Genomic DNA, 18,614 nt, shown 5'->3' with positions numbered 1-18,614 from the left:
CTGTCTTACTACTGGATTTCTCAATTCAGTCAACTTGACAGTAAAGGTCTGTCAGAGGCTAGTGGCGGGTCCTCACAACATGGCTTCCAGCTTTTCCTCAGGAGAGCAATTCAAGACAGAGCCTGGCAGGAACCACTAAGTGTCCAACTTCAAAGTCAAATCACTTTCTACAGTATTTTCTCTGTTACACAGGTGAGCCTCACTGAAGGTGGGAGAAAGGCTTTAAACCTGTGTGACCCGCATTTTTCCCATCATGTAAATAGCTCTGTTCAGCTGTTTGAAAAAAACCTGAGAAGTAGTACATCCTTGGAAAACTGTTTTATAAGTTAAAGAGATTGCTAGTAATGGAGGCTTGACTTGTGAGAGCACCTCCTGTCTAACTGCCTTGCTCCTGTTTAACAGCCACAGTTCAGGCTGTGGCTGACATAGTTGAGGCCTCTGTGGGCCATAGTTGAGAAGCCTGACTGTGGACTGCTGTCTTATCGTGGTGAGATCTTCTGGGTTACCAGGGCTCCTCCCACATTCAGACCAAATGATGGAAGGAACTCAAAAAGTCGCACACTGTTGTTGGATGGTACAAGGCCTAGGACAGTAGCTGCCCCATGGAGGCCTGAACCCTGTCATTATTTTAACCCCAGTGCCTTGCTGGGCCCATACAGACTCTTACTAAATGCATGTTATCTGAATTGAGAATGAATGTGCCTAGTAGTTGTCAGGAAGTCTGTAGTTACCCATAAGATGGAGTCACTTTGGTTTTGCAGTTTGCTGTCATATTTTGACAGTTTAGCTGTCCCTTCTGCTTCAGTGGAAGTGTGGTGGGAGTCACTTTTACCGAAGATTATTTCATGTAAGTATTGATGTCAGTGCCTGTAGTACTGGGGGCCATGAAAGGAGGAAGTAAGTTCCTGAATAAATTATATGTCATTTCCATGAGATCTATTAGATTGTATTGCAATCTGAGCATTTAAATTTGAAACTGGAAAGTTAAACTTAACTGAAAAGTTAAATTTGGAGTTGAGTGCTTTCCTAATTGATCTCTCAATTCATGGCATTTTAGCCAGGCATGGTGGTACATACCTGTAATCCCAACACTCAGGAGGCTAAGACAGGAGGATCATTGCAAGTTTGAGACCAGCCTGGGCTACAAAGTGAATTCAAGTTCAGTCTGAAACTGCATAGGGAGACCCTATCTCAAAACAAAACAAAACAACATCCATGGCATTTTAGTTTTTTTGCTTGCCTGGTAACTGACTTTCTTACCTTGAATTTGCTTGGCTTATGGTAGTATTTTCTTTGGTCCTTTTCTAATTGCTGGATTTTTAAGCTAGAGGCTATGTGTGGAAGGAAGAATCCAGGTCAATGATGGCAAACCTTTAAGAGCTTGCTATCATAAGAAACTGCTGCCGCACACATGTGCCATAGTTTCACCACTACTGCTAGGTTGCAGGAATATCCTGTAAACTGTGGCTGCAACTATAGAGACTACATGATGATTTAAAAAATTGCATAAGTATCCTGAACCATTCTCTGAAGGAGAATCTAGATTTAGGCACACGAGTGTGCTCCAGATAGATCAAACCCTGTGCCCTAGGGATTCTGCCATCTCCTTTTATTAGACACTTAGTACACAGCCTCATTCCTGGGCTGAGCTCCTGGCTCTCAAGAAGCCTCCTTTTGTCACCAGAAGTTTTCAGCACCACTGTTTGTCATGGCCACACATGAAAGACTTAAAATACATTACTTAGGGAGTTTGCTTATTTAAGACAATTTAGGATGAGCAGTTTTGAAATGCCAAACCTAGTAGAAATAGAAACACTTAATTATATCCATTACTACTTAGCTGTTGCTTGTTTTTCAAGTGGGTTGATAATCCTCATACCTTGGTATTTTGTACTTACTTAACCAAAATGTATTTTTAAGGCCATCTTGATTATAAAAAGACAAAACTTACGTTGAATACAGTTTTCTTTGAAAGCAATGGTTTTTTGGTCATCAAATTAGATATATTTAAAGTTGAGTTGATATCCCTTAACACATGTTTATTGAGCATAAACGATGTGACTGACACTATGTAGCATCTGGAGAATTAACCTTGAATTAGTTACTCATGGACCCTGAGTCAGACAGAAAGTGGTGATTAGAATAGTCTATGGAGGAGCAGTGATCGAGGAAGGCCAAAGGTGGTGGAAGCTGGGCAGGGGACATAAGGAAAGTTTCTTGGAAAAAGTGACATTTCAGCTGGCCTGCAGGATAAGGTAACCAAATGGGCATTGAGGAAGGAGAGCAAATATGCAGAGGGAACACATGCAGAGAGAGGGAGCAGCATCCGCACAGGGTAAGCTCAGCCCGGAAGCTGGAAGACAGAAAGCTTGAAGCCAGCAGACAGAGGAGACCCAGCTCGGAAAGAGCCCCTAAGTCTTATTTAGGAAGAGGAACTTTGCCATAATGAAAGAGACGAAGTAGTGGAAGGCTGTTTAAGCGGAATTTGACAGGCTTAGAATGATGTTTTAAGAAAAACAGAGTGGCTGAGCATTTAGCTCAGTGGCACAGTGCCTGTCTGACAAGCCCGAGGTTGGGAGTTCAGTTCCTGGTACCAAAAACCAAAATCAAAACTGAAAACGGTTTTGTCAAGTAGAAAATGAACGTGGGGGCTGGGGATTTAGCTCAGCAGCATAAGCGCCTGCCTTGCAAGCGTATGGTTGTGAGTTCAATCCCCGGTACTGATAAAGAAACAAAACAAAACAAAAAATCTTTAGAAAATGAACGTGCTGGAATTGTCTGGAAGGGACAAGTGGGAACACTGATGAAGAGACTGCAGGTGTTTTCCAGGTAAAAGGTGACCATGGCCTTCTGCAAGGATAAGCAGGGCAGCTGGAGCGAAGTGGGTGGATTTGAGAGAGATTAAGGAGATGCAGTGGAATTCCACTTGGTGATGTCGAGGGTGAGACTTCAGCCTCATCAACATCACAGTCCAAAACTGTCATAACATGTCATAACATGTAAAGTCACCATGGTCTATTTTGGTTGTTACATTGACAGAAAAAGTATCATGCACATTCATTTTCTACTTGACAAGACGTTTTAGTCTAAATTTGAGATAAAAAGTATTTGCCTAATATCCTATGACAGGCTTTCTACTTTGGAAATGATCTTAGGAACTGTCCTTGACATTTCTGGGTAGTACACAGCTTCCTGACATTTTGGTGGAACCGCAAACCTGTGTCTCATAGACTTTCAGTGAGTGATGCCGATGGCTGGGATATCATTATCCTGTGTGGTGGATTAACTAATGGTTAACTTGTAATAGCTCTAATCAGTGTGGTTTTGAGTGTGGAAGGCCCACTTGAGGATTGTTAATAGCATAAAAAGAGAACTGGAGGGGAAGATGGTGTGCCATTGATTCTCTTAGAGAAGTTGGTTGTGCTGGTTTTCCTGATATGAACTCAGCTGTTCTCATTGTTAGAGGAGCTCAGGTCCTTGCTGTCACTGAAGATGGTTGTGATTCTTTTGGGGGGAACTCATTTTGAGTGTCACTTCCTGGCTCCAGTCCAGATCCCTCAGCTTGCTGGCACAGATCCTTCATCCTGTTGGTGCAGACTTTCTGACTTCCATCACTGATCTTTGGGCCTTTCTTGCGCAGAATCATGTTTGTGACAGTTTTCCATAGGAAGTGAAGTATCATATGGATTGAAGCGACACTGATAAGAGTGCTGTGCTTTATGAGTTAGTTAGAATTTCACAAAAATGAGAATTTCAGTAAGAGGAAAATGGCTTTAGGGCTTCTTTTTAGTTTCATTTAACAATCGTATCAGAAATGTCCTTGTCACAGCACTTACTTAGTATTTCTCAGGGGAAACCCTAAGTGGCGAATAATGAGGCCAAAGTAAAAATGAAATGGTGTCAGGTCTCACAGTGATAGTCTCATCTCATGGCACAGCAGAAGCTTCTGCTTTGATGGGCAATGTGTGGCATTGGTGATACAGGGTATTTTCTGAATGATGCCGTCTGAGCAGCTTTTGAGAGCATCCCTAAAAACTGGGGGACAAGTCTGTGTAGCCCAGTGGGTAGGAGGCAAAACTGAGGGTGAATAGATTGGTCTGATCCAGAAGCTTAATTCTCATAGGACTGCTGATAACCTGCCCACATCTCCATTCTAGCCTCTGCCTCGGGAACAAGAAGGAATAATCCCACCTCTCTGTCACGTTTCTTCCCCAGTACTAGGGATTGAAGCAGGGCCTTCATGTGGGACTGCATCCCCAGTCCAGTCCAACCTTTTGTTTTCTTAATTGAGACAAGGTCTTGCTAATGAAGGATCTTACAGAATCCCTGGAAAGGCAAGCAGAGATCTCAGAGAGGAGAGACCAGGATGTGGCCAAATCAGACCCGTGGCCTAAGTCACATTATAGAACCATCATGGAGAAGACACTACTTTCTGAGCACTGGTCGTTGTTGCCACTTGGGGAGCTGCTGCCTCTGAGAACCAACTCATTGCTGCTGCCACCACTGTAGTATTCTGTCTTTCTCTGTTCTTTTAAAATAAACTTTTAAGCTGGGTATGGTGGCTCACACCTGTAATCTCAGCACTTGGGAGGCTGAGGCATTGCTGGAAGTCCAGGGCTAGCCTGGACTATAGTTGTCTCAAAACAACAACTACAGCCACAACCACAGCCACCACCACCACAACACCTTTTAATGAAATGTCATATGCATATAGAAATCTAAATACACATAAAACATTCACAGTGAATGTTTGCAAAGTGAGTATCCCAAATGATACTAGTCCAATGAAAAAATAAAATATCCTACTGATCTCGCCCCTCAGTCCTCCTGTCTTCTTTCAGTTACTCCTTTCCTATAACCACTAACTTCACTTTTCACCTTCAAGCTTGATTTTGCCTCTTATTTGTAGTTCCTACAAATACATCATCCAGTGATTCCAGTTTTGGGTCTGTATCCCAAAGACTTGAAGTTAGTATCTCAAAAAGATACTAGGATCTCAAAAAGATACTCAAAATGATACTCCCATGTTCAACATGATTCACAGTAACCAAAACACAAAAACAACCTAAAAACCCATCAAGGGATGAATGGATGTAAAGTGTATAATATAATATCATTCAGCTTTTAAAAAGAAGGAAGTACTGCTATTTGTGACGATATGGATGAATCTGAAGGGTATTAAGCTAAGTGAAATAAGCCAGTAAAAGAAAGAAGAATATTGCATGATTCTACTTATGAAAGGTATCTAAAATAGTCCAACTCATGCGAGCAAAGAATGAAATTTTGGTTGCCAGGGACTGGGAGAGCTGCTAATTGATCAGTATGAGATTTCACTTATATCAGATGAGTAATTCTAGAGGTTTGCTGTATCACGTTGGGCCTATAGATACTGATGCTATATTGTACACTTAAACATCTGTGGAGGATCAGTTTCACATTGAGTGTTCTTATCACAATATAAAATGAAAATATAAAATAATTGTATATTTGTCTTTTTTTTCTCATTTTTTTTTGGTATCAGGGGTCAAACTCATGACCTTGCACTTGCCAAGCAGGTGCTTATGCCACTGCCCATCTTTTCTTTTTTTCATTTTTTCCCAAATCCATTTTATTTCAAAGAGAAAAAAATATTTATTTTAAAAAGTGAATCATTTTCCTCTTACTGATTTTGCAAGTTCTTTATATTTTCTTGAGGTAAGTTTTTTGTTGGAAATATTGTGAATATGTCCTTTAGCTTATAGTTTATCTTTTTCTGAGGGTTGTTTGTTTGTTTTTTGGATCTAGATCCATATTAGGAAATCTTTGCAAATGCACAGGATTGGCCTGTATATACCCTGGTGGCCAGGCATCCAGAACAGCAAACATCAGGCCTTTCCAGCCTCTGTGCTGTTACCTGGTTTCTTGTCTTCTGGGGACATCCATAAGATCCCTAGTGATACTGGGCAGCCAACAAAGAGATCTGTCAGCACACCGGACTAATCCTTAGCTCTCATTTTCTCTCAACCTGCCTAATTCATACATTCATCCACTCATGCAGGCAGGTGCTTGTGGCTGAGCAGTGACATCAGACCTTTACCTGCTTTAGTAGCTTCTGCTGCCACACCTCTTTAATGACTCCTCAGCACACTCATGCCCTCAAGCCCACAGCTACAGAGGCACCCACTTTCTGCAGAGCATTTGCTCCAGATTCCCAATGTATCCCTCAGAATATTCAGCCAAGGGCCTGGATCCCACAGCAATGTCCTGCATGACTCCAGATGAAAACCTAGAGCCTATGACGAAGCCTCCCCACGAGTCCATCTGGAGGTCTAGAGCCCACGAGAACAGACAACAGTCTGTTTTACGAATCTTCTGGGAAGGCTTCAGGGGTAGAAGCTAGAAAGTCTATGCCAGTGGAGTGAAGGAGCTGTGCCAGTAGGTTGAGGGTTCTATGCCAAAGCCAAGAAGTCATGCTCAAAATAAGAACCTGGGCTTCCCTGAAAAGTACCACAGCCATCTTCAGTGACACGGAGGTCCTGAGCTCCTCTGATGATCAGAACAGTGGAGTACGTACCAGAAAGTAAGCATGACAAGTTTCTCTTGGATATTAAACACCACATATATTCCCCTGAGTCAGGAAGTGATGCTCAATGTAAGGAGCAGAGCTCCCCCAAAGGGAACCACAACCATTCTCACCAGGGTCCCGAGCTCCTCCAGTGACAGTGATTGAACTCACACTGGGGAAGCTAGTCATGAGAGCTCCTCCAGGAGAACCAACGGCTCAAAACAGCAACACTTAGAGAAACTCACAATGCCTAGCTCTTCTCTACATCTCTATTTATGCTGGCAACTTTCCTCAGGTGGGCCATCTACACTCAGCACCATGCTGATTTAATTCAACTGGTGTTAAGTTGACCACCAGTTTTTAATCTATAACACCAGGTAAATTGCATCTCAGGTTTGTCACAGCCATTCTTCCTCTCGTGGTATCCATGTTCTAGGGCTGCCAAGACAAAGTATTACAAGGAGGGAGTCTAAAACAACAGAAATACATACATCATCCCACAGTTCTAAGGAATCTAAGATTAAGGGATTGAAGTCTACACAGGATTGATATGCAGAATGAAGACCATGTTCCCCTGCACCCCAAAGAGCGATTCTGTGCCAGACCTTCTTAACCTTCGGTGTTTCCCAGAAGTTTTGCCATTGTATTTATTGATCGATTGATTGATTTGAGTCAGGGTCTTGCTATGCAGTTTAACTGGCCTCAGACTCACTGCAGTCCTGCTTAGTGCTGGGATTAGAAGCGTGTGCCACCATGCCTGGCAGTTTTGCTGTTCTTGGCTTGTAGATGTACCACTCCTATCTCTTCCTCCATAGTCCTCTCCCTGTCTGCCTCTGTGTCTCTTTTTTTCTTTATAAAAATACTGTCTGATTGCAGTATGATCCACCTAATAACCCCATTTTAATATGGTGTGTTTTCAAACCTCTATTTCCAAATAAGGAAATGTTCACAGTTATGAAGGATTAGGAATTCAACATATCTTTCTGGGGACACAATTCAACTCCTAATATAAATGACCAGGCTGTAGTTGGATTGTCTCCTTTGGCTGCTCTGGGTCCCTGGCTTTTCCCATAACCACATGCCTCCATACCTCTGCTTTGGTTTGGCTTGTTCCTGAAGTTTTCTCATCTTTTGAGACTTTGCTTCAATGTATGTCTTTGATGTTTGAGGGATAGAAAGGGTCATTCTTCTGTTTAGCACCCACCACTTGCAGCTTATCCTTCTCTTCATGTATTTTTTGAGACAGGGTCTTGCTATGTAGTTCAGCCTGGGCTTGAACTCATGGAAGTTTCCTGCAACTGCCTCTTGAGTTCTGGCATTTCAGGCATGTACCACCATGCCTGGCTCCCTCTATTTTGAATTATTTTTTTAAAAGTCAGTTTTCTTTGTTTTTCTTTATTTTTATTTTTTTGTGTGTGTGCTGAGGATTGAACCCAGGGCTTTGTGCATGCAAGGCATGAGCACTACCACTGAGCCACATCCCTAGCCCCAGTAAATTTTTATTTAAGGAATTTCACTTGTTGTGTTTTGTTCCTCTACCCATCATAGTTACCTTAGTCTCTCTTTGAATTTTTCCTTTTGGTATTGAGGCTTGAACCTAGGGCCTTACATATGCTGAGCAAGCACTTTACCACTAAGCTGTATCCCCAGCCTTGAGTTTGTTTTGAAAGTGAAATTTTCATTAAACAGTGAGGTAGGTAAATTATAAAGGTGTTTGCTTGATGAATTTTTATAAAGGGGGCACCTCTTTTATTTTGAATTTATTTCCATACAATTATAATTAAATAGTTGCAATTTATAGATCTGTCTCTTTGCAAGACAGAATGTTCTTAAGGCCAGGAAAAAAAAAAAACTGTGGGTTGCTTATCTTTATATTTAGCCCCTCTCTAGTTTCTAGCTTGGTTCTTTGGTATGGTAACCAATAGGAGGCACTTGCTGAAGCACTTGGAAGGTTGGCTGGGAATTAATCAAGGGGTCAGTTTGAGCAAGCATTTAATGAAAAATTATACATCAGGCTACGTGTTTTACTCCAGAGTTCTACTTTTGTTTTTCTGTGTGTGTGCATTTCTACCCTGTCAATTTTTTTTCTTGCCACGAACATGTGTGTGTATGTGTGTGTGTGTGTGTGTGTGTGTGTGTGTGTGTGTGAAGGTTGGAAAAACAGCTCAGGGCAAGGATGAAAGAACTGACACTTTGTTTGGGACATGTGATGTGCAGTAGAGGACAGATCAAAGTGACCTCGCTGTACATTTTCTTGCTGAATATCCTTTCACAGCAAGCTACAGAGAGACACTGCCATTACTCAGCAAGCATCTCTTCTGGCACATGGACTTTTCCAGAAGATTCACAAGGAGAAAACACATCTCAGAGCAGTCTGTGGAGTGAAGAACTAAAGAGGTGGGGAAGATTTATTTACCCTGTCCCCTTTCACCTCCTGTGACGTTTCATGTAAATTCAAAAATGAAGGGAAAACTTTATGTGAGGCACCAACCAAGAAAGACAAAGGAGGAGACAGTCAAGGGACCCTGAGAAGGTACACAAACTGTGTCCAATACGACCTACACCTTGCACGGCCCTCTATGGTGGGCCCTTCTTCTCCATTCTAAGGAGCTCCATTTTCCTTAGATAATGCAGACATCATCTCTTCCCTGACTAGGCGATAAAAGGCCAATCAGTGACAGAGCTCACTTCCTGGGGGTCCCCAGGGGAGGGTTACCTGGAAGACTAAAGTAATAAGGTTGTGAAACAGGTTCTTTTGTCTTGATGCTTTCATTGATACTCATCATCTTGTTCCTTCAATACCCATTCCAGACCCTCTTTTTTTTCCACCAGCAATTTAGCTGTTCTGCTACATCCTGAGGGAGCAGAGTCTTGTTACCTTTCCCGTTAACAGCCACTACCAGACATGGAACTATCTCAGGGAATCCTCAGGGTTCTATTCCATGTTTCCTTCTCCCATGGCCTTGGAGTCACTAACCTCATTCTTCACAGAAATTAGGATCCATGGCCCCTAGCAGCATAATCACTTCCTGGTCTGTTAGTCATTGGTATAAGGATTCTGAGCTGGCCAGGTAGTAATTCATCTTCTAGTTAAATGGATGCCTTGTTGTGTTGTGTGACTTGTCACCCAGCAAGTAAAACTTCTAAGCCAGCTGAGTCCAAGTATATGGGAGTGAGAAGAATAAGCTTTGCCATTTGTGACAGGAGGATGCTTCTGGACCTTTCTGTTGTAGTTACAGGGGACATGTCACCAAATATCAGTTGTCCATTGCAGGCATATTCTGCATCCTGCAGGACCAAGGCTGAAGCCCAAAGGACATTTCCCCAGACAGTGCCACAGCTGAACCTTCCACAGATCATTCCATTGTTCTGTCAGACTGCCTGCTTCTTCATTTAAAATTACATTTATTGGTACCTTTTAGATGTATGTAATAATTGCATTCATTATGGAGAATTTGTACCTGTACACGGCACAACTTCATTCTTTTTTTCCCATTCCTGATACCCTCATTTCAACCCCCTTCCTTTCCTTATTTCCAAAAGCACTGTTTCCATTTTTTCCTTCTTGTCTCATTATTTTAAAAACTTCTCCCTTTTTTCCTTTCCCCCTCAACCATATCTAGTTTCCCTTCCTATTTGAAAAATTTTTTCCTATGTCACAATATCTGTTATACATTTTGGTTCTTATTTATATGTTCAGTTTTCACACAAGAGAAACAATGTGGTATTTCACATGGATATCTGCTTTATTTCATTTAAGAGTATGTCCTCAAGGTGCATACATTTAGCTAGAAATGTCTCAAGCTTATCCTTATTTATGGTAGAGTAATACTCCATTATACATAAAAATCTACATCTTCATTCATTAATTGATGGACATTTGGCTTGTTTCCAAGAGTTAGCTATTACAGAGTATGCTACTATGAACATGGGTATGTATATATTACTGTTGCATGATGCTTTTAATTTTTTTGGGAAGATACAAGAAGGAGTATAACTGTGTTGAATGGAATCGCTAGTCCTATTTTTTTTGAGGAATCTCCACACTGATTTTCAGAGTGGTCATACCAGTTTATACTCCAGCCAACACTGGAAAAATGTTCCTTTTTCTCCACAGCCCTGCCAGCATTTGTTAGTGGTTGATTTATCGATAATAGCGATTCTTCTTGTGGTGAGGTAGAATTCAGTGTTGTTTTAATTTGTATTTCTCGAATGACCAAGATGTTGAACATTTTTCATATATTTTCCATTTCTATTTCTTCATCTGAGAAGTGTCTATTCATTTCATAGATGTGAAGTGTTTATTCAATTCATTTTTGAACTGGGTCTTTAAATTTGGGGAGTTCTGATTTTTTCGAGTTCTTTATATATTCTAGTAGTCCTTTATCTGAAGAATAGCTGGCAGAAATTTTTCCCACACTTTGAGTTGTCTCTTCATGCTGTTGGTGGTTTCTCTCCTGTGCAAAAATACTTTAATAAGATGAGATCCCAACTGTTGATTCTTTGTGATAGTTCCTGGGCAATTGGGGTTTTGTTCATAAAGTCTTTGCCTATACCAGTGTTTTTACGAGTTCCACCTATTCTATTTTATATCAGATTTAGTGTTTGTGTTTTTAAAATTTAGATCTTTGATCCATTTTGATTTCATTTTAGTGTATGGTGAAAGATATTGGTCAACTTTTAATTTTCAGCATGTATAGAGCCAGTTTTTCCAGCATCATTTATTAAAGAAGCTATCTTTGCTCCATTCCATCCTGGAGAGTGGGCTGGCTGGAAGACAGTGAGTCCACATTCTGAGTCCCTTTATTACATCCCAGAGGGCAGCCTGGCTGGAGCAGAGCGAGTCCACACTCTATGCTACTCCATTCCATCCCAGGGAGTGAACAGCTTGAAGTCAGTGAATTTGGGATCTGGGCCTTATCCATGGTATCCTGGATGGCTGGTAGGCTGTAACAATGTAAGACTGATGGGAACTCCAAGACCCAGAACAGTAGCCCAGTTGGCACAGCATACACACACCTCTGAAGAAGCAAAGTGATCAGTGAGGCCAGTAATGTGGGAGCATATGAAGCAGCAGCAAGGAGTCAGCAGTTGGGCTCTGGAGAACTCCACTGACAGAAGAGCAGTCTCAGCCCGTACATCCAGAAGTCAAGATCTGGTCCATATCAATCACATCTCAGGGATTCAACCCAATGTTAGCGCAGAACTGTAAAAACTGGAAGAAGAAACTGAACATAGATGTCCCTATGAGCCCACCAGCAGCCATCAGGGACCAGTAGCCAGTTCTGGTGGGAGGAACCAGCCAGCCAAGCTACTGTGCACCTGCCACAATTGGGGGAGCCTCAGAGTAGCTGTATGGGTCTGAAGAAGCTAACCCTGCACCCCAGTGTCATCCTGGGAACTTAAGGTGGGAGAAACTCAGGTGCTTGTCCCATTCTCCTACACTGTGAACAGACAGCTAACACAGGAAAAAGCAGGGGTCAACGTAAAAGAAATAATAAGACTATTTACAGAATTAATAGCAGAAAACTTCCCAAGCATGGGGAAAAAAACCTGACATACAGATAAGTGAAGTGTATATAACTCCAACTAGCCATAACCAAAATAGTTCTACACCCAGACATACAATAATCAAGATCCCAGAAATTCAGCACAAGAGCAGAATAAAAGGCTGTTAGAAAAAAGAAACAGGTCACTTAATAAAGGAAAATCCAGCAGAATCACGACAGATTTCTCAGACAAACCATCAAGTCAAGAAGAGGTTGGAGTGAAATATTCAAATCCTGAAAGAAAACAACTTCCAGCCCAGATTGATGTACCCTGAAAAACTATCTTTCAAAATCAATGGAGCAACTACCTTGTTGGTAGGTACTTCCACAACAAAGGACAACTAAAGGAATTAATGACCACCAAACCAAAGATCTTGCTCATGCGTGAAATGGTTCAGAGTTACATGGGTCAACATTGTGTTGTCTCCCTAGTATAAGAGACTGAGGAACTTAGTCGGATCCAAAATGCACAGTGGTTCTATTCTGTTTTGTTTTGTTTGGTCTTATTCTCTTCAAAATAAAAAAAGAAGCTATCTTCCAGTGAAGGTGTTTGGCACCTTTGTCAAAGATAAGGTGGGTAAATATGTCTGGAGTTGTTTCTGCATTTTCTAATCTGTTCCATTGATATCGAGTTTTAAAATTTTTTTTCCAGTACCATGCTGTTTTTTTTCCCCCCTCAGTAGCTTTGTACTATAATTTCAAGTCAGGGATTGTGATGCCCCATGCCTTTCCTTTGTTGCCTAGAACTACCTTTGCTATCCCAGGTCTCTTCTGTTTCCAAATGAATTTTAGTATTGTTTTCTATAATTTTGCAAGACATGCTGTTGGAATTTTGATTGACTTTGCATTAAATCTATATAGCAATTTTGGAAGTATGGCCATTTTCGTTATACCAAGATCAAAGGATATGTTTCCATTTTCTGGTATCCTTTTCAATCTCCTTCTTCAGAGTACTGTAGTTTTCAATGTAGAAGTCTTTTACTTCCTTTGTTAGATTGATTCCTAGGTATTTCATTTTTTGGCATGCTATCGTGGATGATGTCATTTCCCTAATTTCTCTCTCAGTGAGTTTGTTATTTGTGGCACAGGAAGGCTACTGAGTTTAGAGTTTTAACTTTTTATCCAGTTACACTACTGAGTTTGGTTATTAAATCTAGAAGTCTTTTGGCAAAGTTTTTGGGGTCTTTTATGTAGAGTATCATGTCATCCACAAATAATGATAAATTAACTTCTTTTTTATTCTTATTCCTTTTATTTCTTTCTCTTGTCTAATTACTCTGCTAATTTTTCCAGAACTATATTGAATAAGAGTGGTGATAGTGAACGTCCTTGTCTTGTTCTTCATTCTAGAGTAGAAGTTTTCAGTTTTTGTTCATTTAGGATGATGTTAGCTGTTATTTGTCATAGATGACTTTTATCAGATTGAGATAAAGACCATCTGTTTCAATTTTATGAAGGGTTTTGATGGAGACCTTTTACATGGTGCCAGTTATCAGGGAAGCCTGTAGTAAGTACCAGATCTCCTGCCCAGAGTTACAGTGTATGGTGGGAAGAAAGAGCAAGAGACAAAATGGATGTGCAGCAGGGATCTGGGATGACCAATTGTTTTCAGGAAACAAAAGGCCATAAGTCACCCAGAACCTTGGTGTTTATTCATTACATCTGAGTCAAGGACTATGAGTGAAGGTCACTGAGTGTTTCCAGAAACAGTGCGCTAGTAAGGAGAATAAAGCATTGTTGCAAGGATAAATACAAGGACAAGACATGGGGGCAATGAGGAAACTATAGTTTCCCCAGATGCCCCTTGTCTCCAGTAGGTCTTATCTTTGCCTGTAAGTGCCACAGCAGTCATTAGCCCCAGGACTTCCAGATGTGACCAGAAAAGAACCAGGAGTTTTCCATGTTCCAATTTGGTTCAAGGACAGGACAAGAAAAGGATAGACATTCTGTACACTCACATTATAATTTGTGGTGCCCAAAAGAATTTTGTTTTTGATACCAGGAATCAAGCTCAGGACTTCACACTTGCCAGGCATGCACTGTGCCACTGTCCCCAACCCACCAAAAGGATTTTTACACGAATGGGCGTTGGAATTCATCAGATGTTTTTTCAGCATCTGTTGAGATGTTCATATGGGTTTTGTTCTTGACTCTGTTAATATGGTGTATTACATTTAATAATTTGTATATGTTGAACCATCCTTGCATTCCTGGGATGAATCCTACTTGGTCATGGTGTATAAATCTTTTTGATGATTTGCTGCATTCTTTTTGTTAGTATCTTATTGACAATTTTTGTATCTATGTTCATTAGGGAGATTGAACTCTAGTTCTCTGTCTTTGTTGGGTCTTTCTCTGGTTTTGGTGTCAGCATAATGCTTACTTCCAGAGATGAATCTGGCAGTATTGATTTCCTTTCAGTTTCATGAAAGAGTTTGAACAGTCATGGTATTTTGTCTTTTCTAAATTTCTTGTAGAATTATGCAGTGAATCCATCTTTTTCTGTGTTGGTAGGTATTATAGTCAGGGGTTGTGCAGAGAACAATTAGAATCAGGACACAGAGTTAATAATACTATTTTATGATGGTCACCCAGAGTATGCAAGAAAGTGTAGGAAATCTATCCACAACACTAAAGACATAGAATATTCAACCAAGGGCCTGAATTCCACAGCCTGAATCCCTCATATCCTATATAGAATATTCAGCCAATGGCTTGAACCCCTTATGTCCCACATGAGTCCAGATGAGAACCTAGAGCCCATGACAATGTCTCCCACGAGTTCATCTAGAGGCTAGAGCCCTTGAGAAGGACTCACACCAGACCATTTTATGGATCCATGCTGGGAAGGCCCAAAGGTCAGTGGTGGAAGCTAGAAAGTGTATGCCAGCAGAGTGAAGGAGCTATGCTGGTAGGTTGAGGGTTCTACACTGGAGCCAAGAAGTCATGCTCATAATAAAGACAAGGGCTGTCCTGAAAAACACCACAGCCATCCTCAGTGACATGGAGGTCCTGAGCTCCTCCAATGATAAGAACAGTCCAGTACATGCCAGAAAGCCAGCATGACAAGTTTGTGTTAGAGATTAAACAGCACATGTCTTCCCCTCCAGAGCCAGGAATCAATGCTCAAAGTAAGGACCAAAGTGCCCCCAAGTGAACCACAGCCACTCTCACCAGCAAGGTCCTGAGCTCCTCTGATGACCGTGGTTGAACTCACACTGGAGAAGCTAATCATGATGAATTCCTCCAGGAGAACCAACAGCTCAAAGAGCAACATTTATAGAAAACCACAATGCCTTCTTCTCCTTCTCCGTGTCTCTATGCTGGCAACTTTTCTCAGGTGGGACATCTATGCTCAGCACCATGCTGATTTAATTCAGCTGGCATTAAGTTGACCACCAGTTTTTAATCCATAACAGTAGGATTTTAATTATATCTTCAATTTCATTGACTGATACTGGTTTATTTAGAATTTTTACATCTTCTTGATTCAGCTTTGGTAATTTATATGTATCTAGATATGTATCCATTTCTTTTAGATTTTCCATCTTATTAGAATACAAGTTCTTAGAGTAAATGTAGATGAATTGGATTGTTATGGGATGTTGTGAGTTCACCATTTTAATTCCTTTTTTTTTTTTTTTTTTTGGTATTGGGAATCAAACTCATGACCTCATGCTTGCCAGGCAGGTGCCTGTGCTGCTGAGCTGTATCCCCAGCTCCACTCTTTTCATTCCTGATTGCAAGGATTTGAGTTTTTTCTTTCCTTTTTTGATAAGATTGACTGTTTGTTGATTTTTTTATTTACTCTTTCAAAAAACCAACTTTTTGATTCATTGATGCTTTGTATTGTTTTCTTACTCTCCATTGCGTTGATTTCTACTTGATCTTAGTAATTGCTTCCCTGTTACGAGCTTTGGACTTCATTTGCTCTTCTTTTTCTAGAAGTTTAAAGTTCAACATTAAGTTATTTGAGCTCACTGTTTTCCTGATATGGGTGTTTACTGCTATAAATTTCCCTAGTAGGACTGATTTCATTGTGTCAAATAAGTTCCAGTTTGTTGTATTTGCCTTATCATTTAGTTGTAGAAACCATCAGATTTCTTCCTTAATTTCGTCTGTGACCCATTGGTTGTTCAGAAGGATGCTATTTAATTTCTATGTGTTTATGAAGTTCTTGTGGTTTCTTTTGCCATTGATTTCCAATTTCAGTGCACTATGGTTTGATAATATGCATGGGATAATTTCAATTCCTTTGTATTTACTTAAGCATGTTTTGTGAACTGTTGGTCTATTTTGGAGAATGTATCAGAATGTCCCATGTGCAGATGTGAAGAATGTTTATTCTTCTGATGTGGGGTGAAACACTCTGTAGACATCTACTAAGTACTTTTGTTCAAAAGTTTGGTTCAGTTCTATTATTTCATTTCTGATTTTTCATCTAGTTTATCTGTCATTTGTGACACTAGGGTATTGAGGTTCCCCATTACAACTGTATTAGTGCTTATTTGATTTTCCATGTCCATTCATATTTGTTTAGTTTGGAAGACTGATATTTGGTGCATATGTATTTGTGATTGTTATCACTTTCTTTTGGATTTTTCCCTTTACAAGAATGTAGTGACCTTCTTTGTCTTTTTAAAATCAATCTTACCTTGAAATCTACTTTGTCTGCAAATGGGGTTCCTGTTAGATGGAGTATTGTTTTCAATAAACTTGTCATTTTCTTTTAAAGGGGGTAAAATTAAACACAACAAAACAGAACAAAATGGGACATAAGAAAGCAATGTAAGAGATATAAATTTCAAAGCTAGACGACCTGAGATCTTCACTATCTATCATATTGTCTCTTGTTTTCCTCCAAATAGTTGTCCATGTCTTCACATACAGAGATTTCATACAAAGCAACATACTATAAAACTGATCAAAAAAACAAAAACAAAAGCAAAAACTGATCTGAAAAGAACGAGGAAGGCGTTTTAGGTCTTCAAAACCAGACAACAGGGAAGTCACCAATGGCTGTCATAGAGTCTCTCATTCTCTTCAAAATAGCTGTTCATACTTTCATGTATATTGAAATTCAATGAAACAAAACAGGCAGTGGGGGAGGGGTTGCTTGGTTTCCTGGTGTTCCAGGTCCCAGCATGGCATGGGTCTCGGAATATGCCCTTGGCTCCTGTCCTGGGCCGCCGGAGCCCACCACACTCACAGCACTCACCAGGGTGGGAGGGGTTACTTGGTTTCCCAGTGCTCCAGGTCCCAGCATGGTGCTGGTCCCAGTAAATGCTGGTGGCTCCCGTCCTGGGCCACCAGAGCCTGCCACACTCACAGCTGCTCACCAGGGGAGGGGTTGCTTCAAGCTGTTTCTTTCTAATGAACTGACCATTTCACTGCCCAAGTTCTGAAATGGCCAACAGACCATAGAAAGACATCTCTTTAGGCTCCTGCTTGAAACCAACAGTGTCAGGAAGCTGCGGCCTTGATTCAGGGCCAGATATTTGTCATTTTCTAGGCTATGTTTAGTGCTATCATTATTGCTGATTATATTGCTTTAACTAAACTGATATAATTATTCTAACCGGTTGTTCTTCCAGGTGTACCAAGACTGAGACTGCCTGAGGTTCATAAAAAAAACTATAAAGCAGTACCAAAAAATCAGGGGCTGGGACAAGTAGGCAGCAACTTTTCACCCCTAGTAAATTGAAGAGGTAGGATCTTGCAACAGACTCAAAAAAGCTATATCAGGAAGACACCTCTGAGTAGTCATTTCCTAAAAGTTCTAAATATCAATAAAGTTACTCATCACAGGTGATTTAAAAGCTCTGCTATAAAGAATGACAGATTTGACACCTTGGGAGAAAAATGGATGCACCTAGAAAATATGATGTTGAGTGAAATTAAAAAAAAACAAATTTTAATACCATAGAGTATCTCTCATTTGAGTGAGGCAAAGTACAAACAAAGTGAATAGTAATGATGGATAGAAGGGGACAAGGAGATAGATATCTTGCTATAGAGAACGTTGGTGTAGAATTGGGTCTCCTCCTCCAGCAGGATCACAAAAGATTGTATTTAGGTTTCAATCTGTAAGTAATATTGATAGAGGAGAATGAAATTCCTGACCTACTATGTCCAGTATGAGTTCATGTTCTCTAAAATCAAAGAATGAATTATAGGAACAATGGAGGGTAAGAGTAGAATATATTTGAGAGAAAGAAAACTTCTGTCTGAGAGAGAGACAGAAGGGATCCCGAGCAAGTTACCGAGGACTCTGTCTTTTCTAGGGACTTTTATAGAGCAAATTATGGGGCAAGACAGGTTCAAGGTGGAGGAAGACTGGGAACTCACAAAGCAGATGAGCGTAAGGTGGGGACATAACTATAGTTAGCCAATAAGATTAATAGTTCAGGTAGAAGTGATTACATTAGGGACAAATGGGGAAACAAGTCACATAGAAAGTGGACATTCTTAAGGAGCAGTGACTCTTTCTTAGGGGGATGGGATGGTGACTCCAGGCTTCC

At 40.6% G+C, this 18,614-nt stretch overlaps 1 protein-coding gene and 1 non-coding gene across 4 annotated transcripts in view; one reads left to right on the top strand and one right to left on the bottom strand.

Moving 5' to 3' along the window:
* Positions 1-18,614, top strand: part of Osbp2 (oxysterol binding protein 2) — a 201,082-nt gene that overhangs the window by 29,445 nt on the left and 153,023 nt on the right. The gene's annotated exons all lie outside the window — the stretch shown is intronic.
* On the bottom strand, positions 17,452-17,587 carry LOC111754085 (small nucleolar RNA SNORA2/SNORA34 family). The gene has a single exon (XR_002788811.1). It is a non-coding gene; the product is annotated as a small nucleolar RNA SNORA2/SNORA34 family (small nucleolar RNA).

This window comes from Cavia porcellus, unplaced genomic scaffold, assembly GCF_034190915.1.
Source record: "Cavia porcellus strain 051 isolate PalLab524CR breed Dunkin Hartley unplaced genomic scaffold, mCavPor4.1 scaffold_16, whole genome shotgun sequence".
Lineage (NCBI taxonomy): Eukaryota > Metazoa > Chordata > Mammalia > Rodentia > Caviidae > Cavia > Cavia porcellus.
This window is presented reverse-complemented; position numbering and strand designations above follow the sequence as displayed.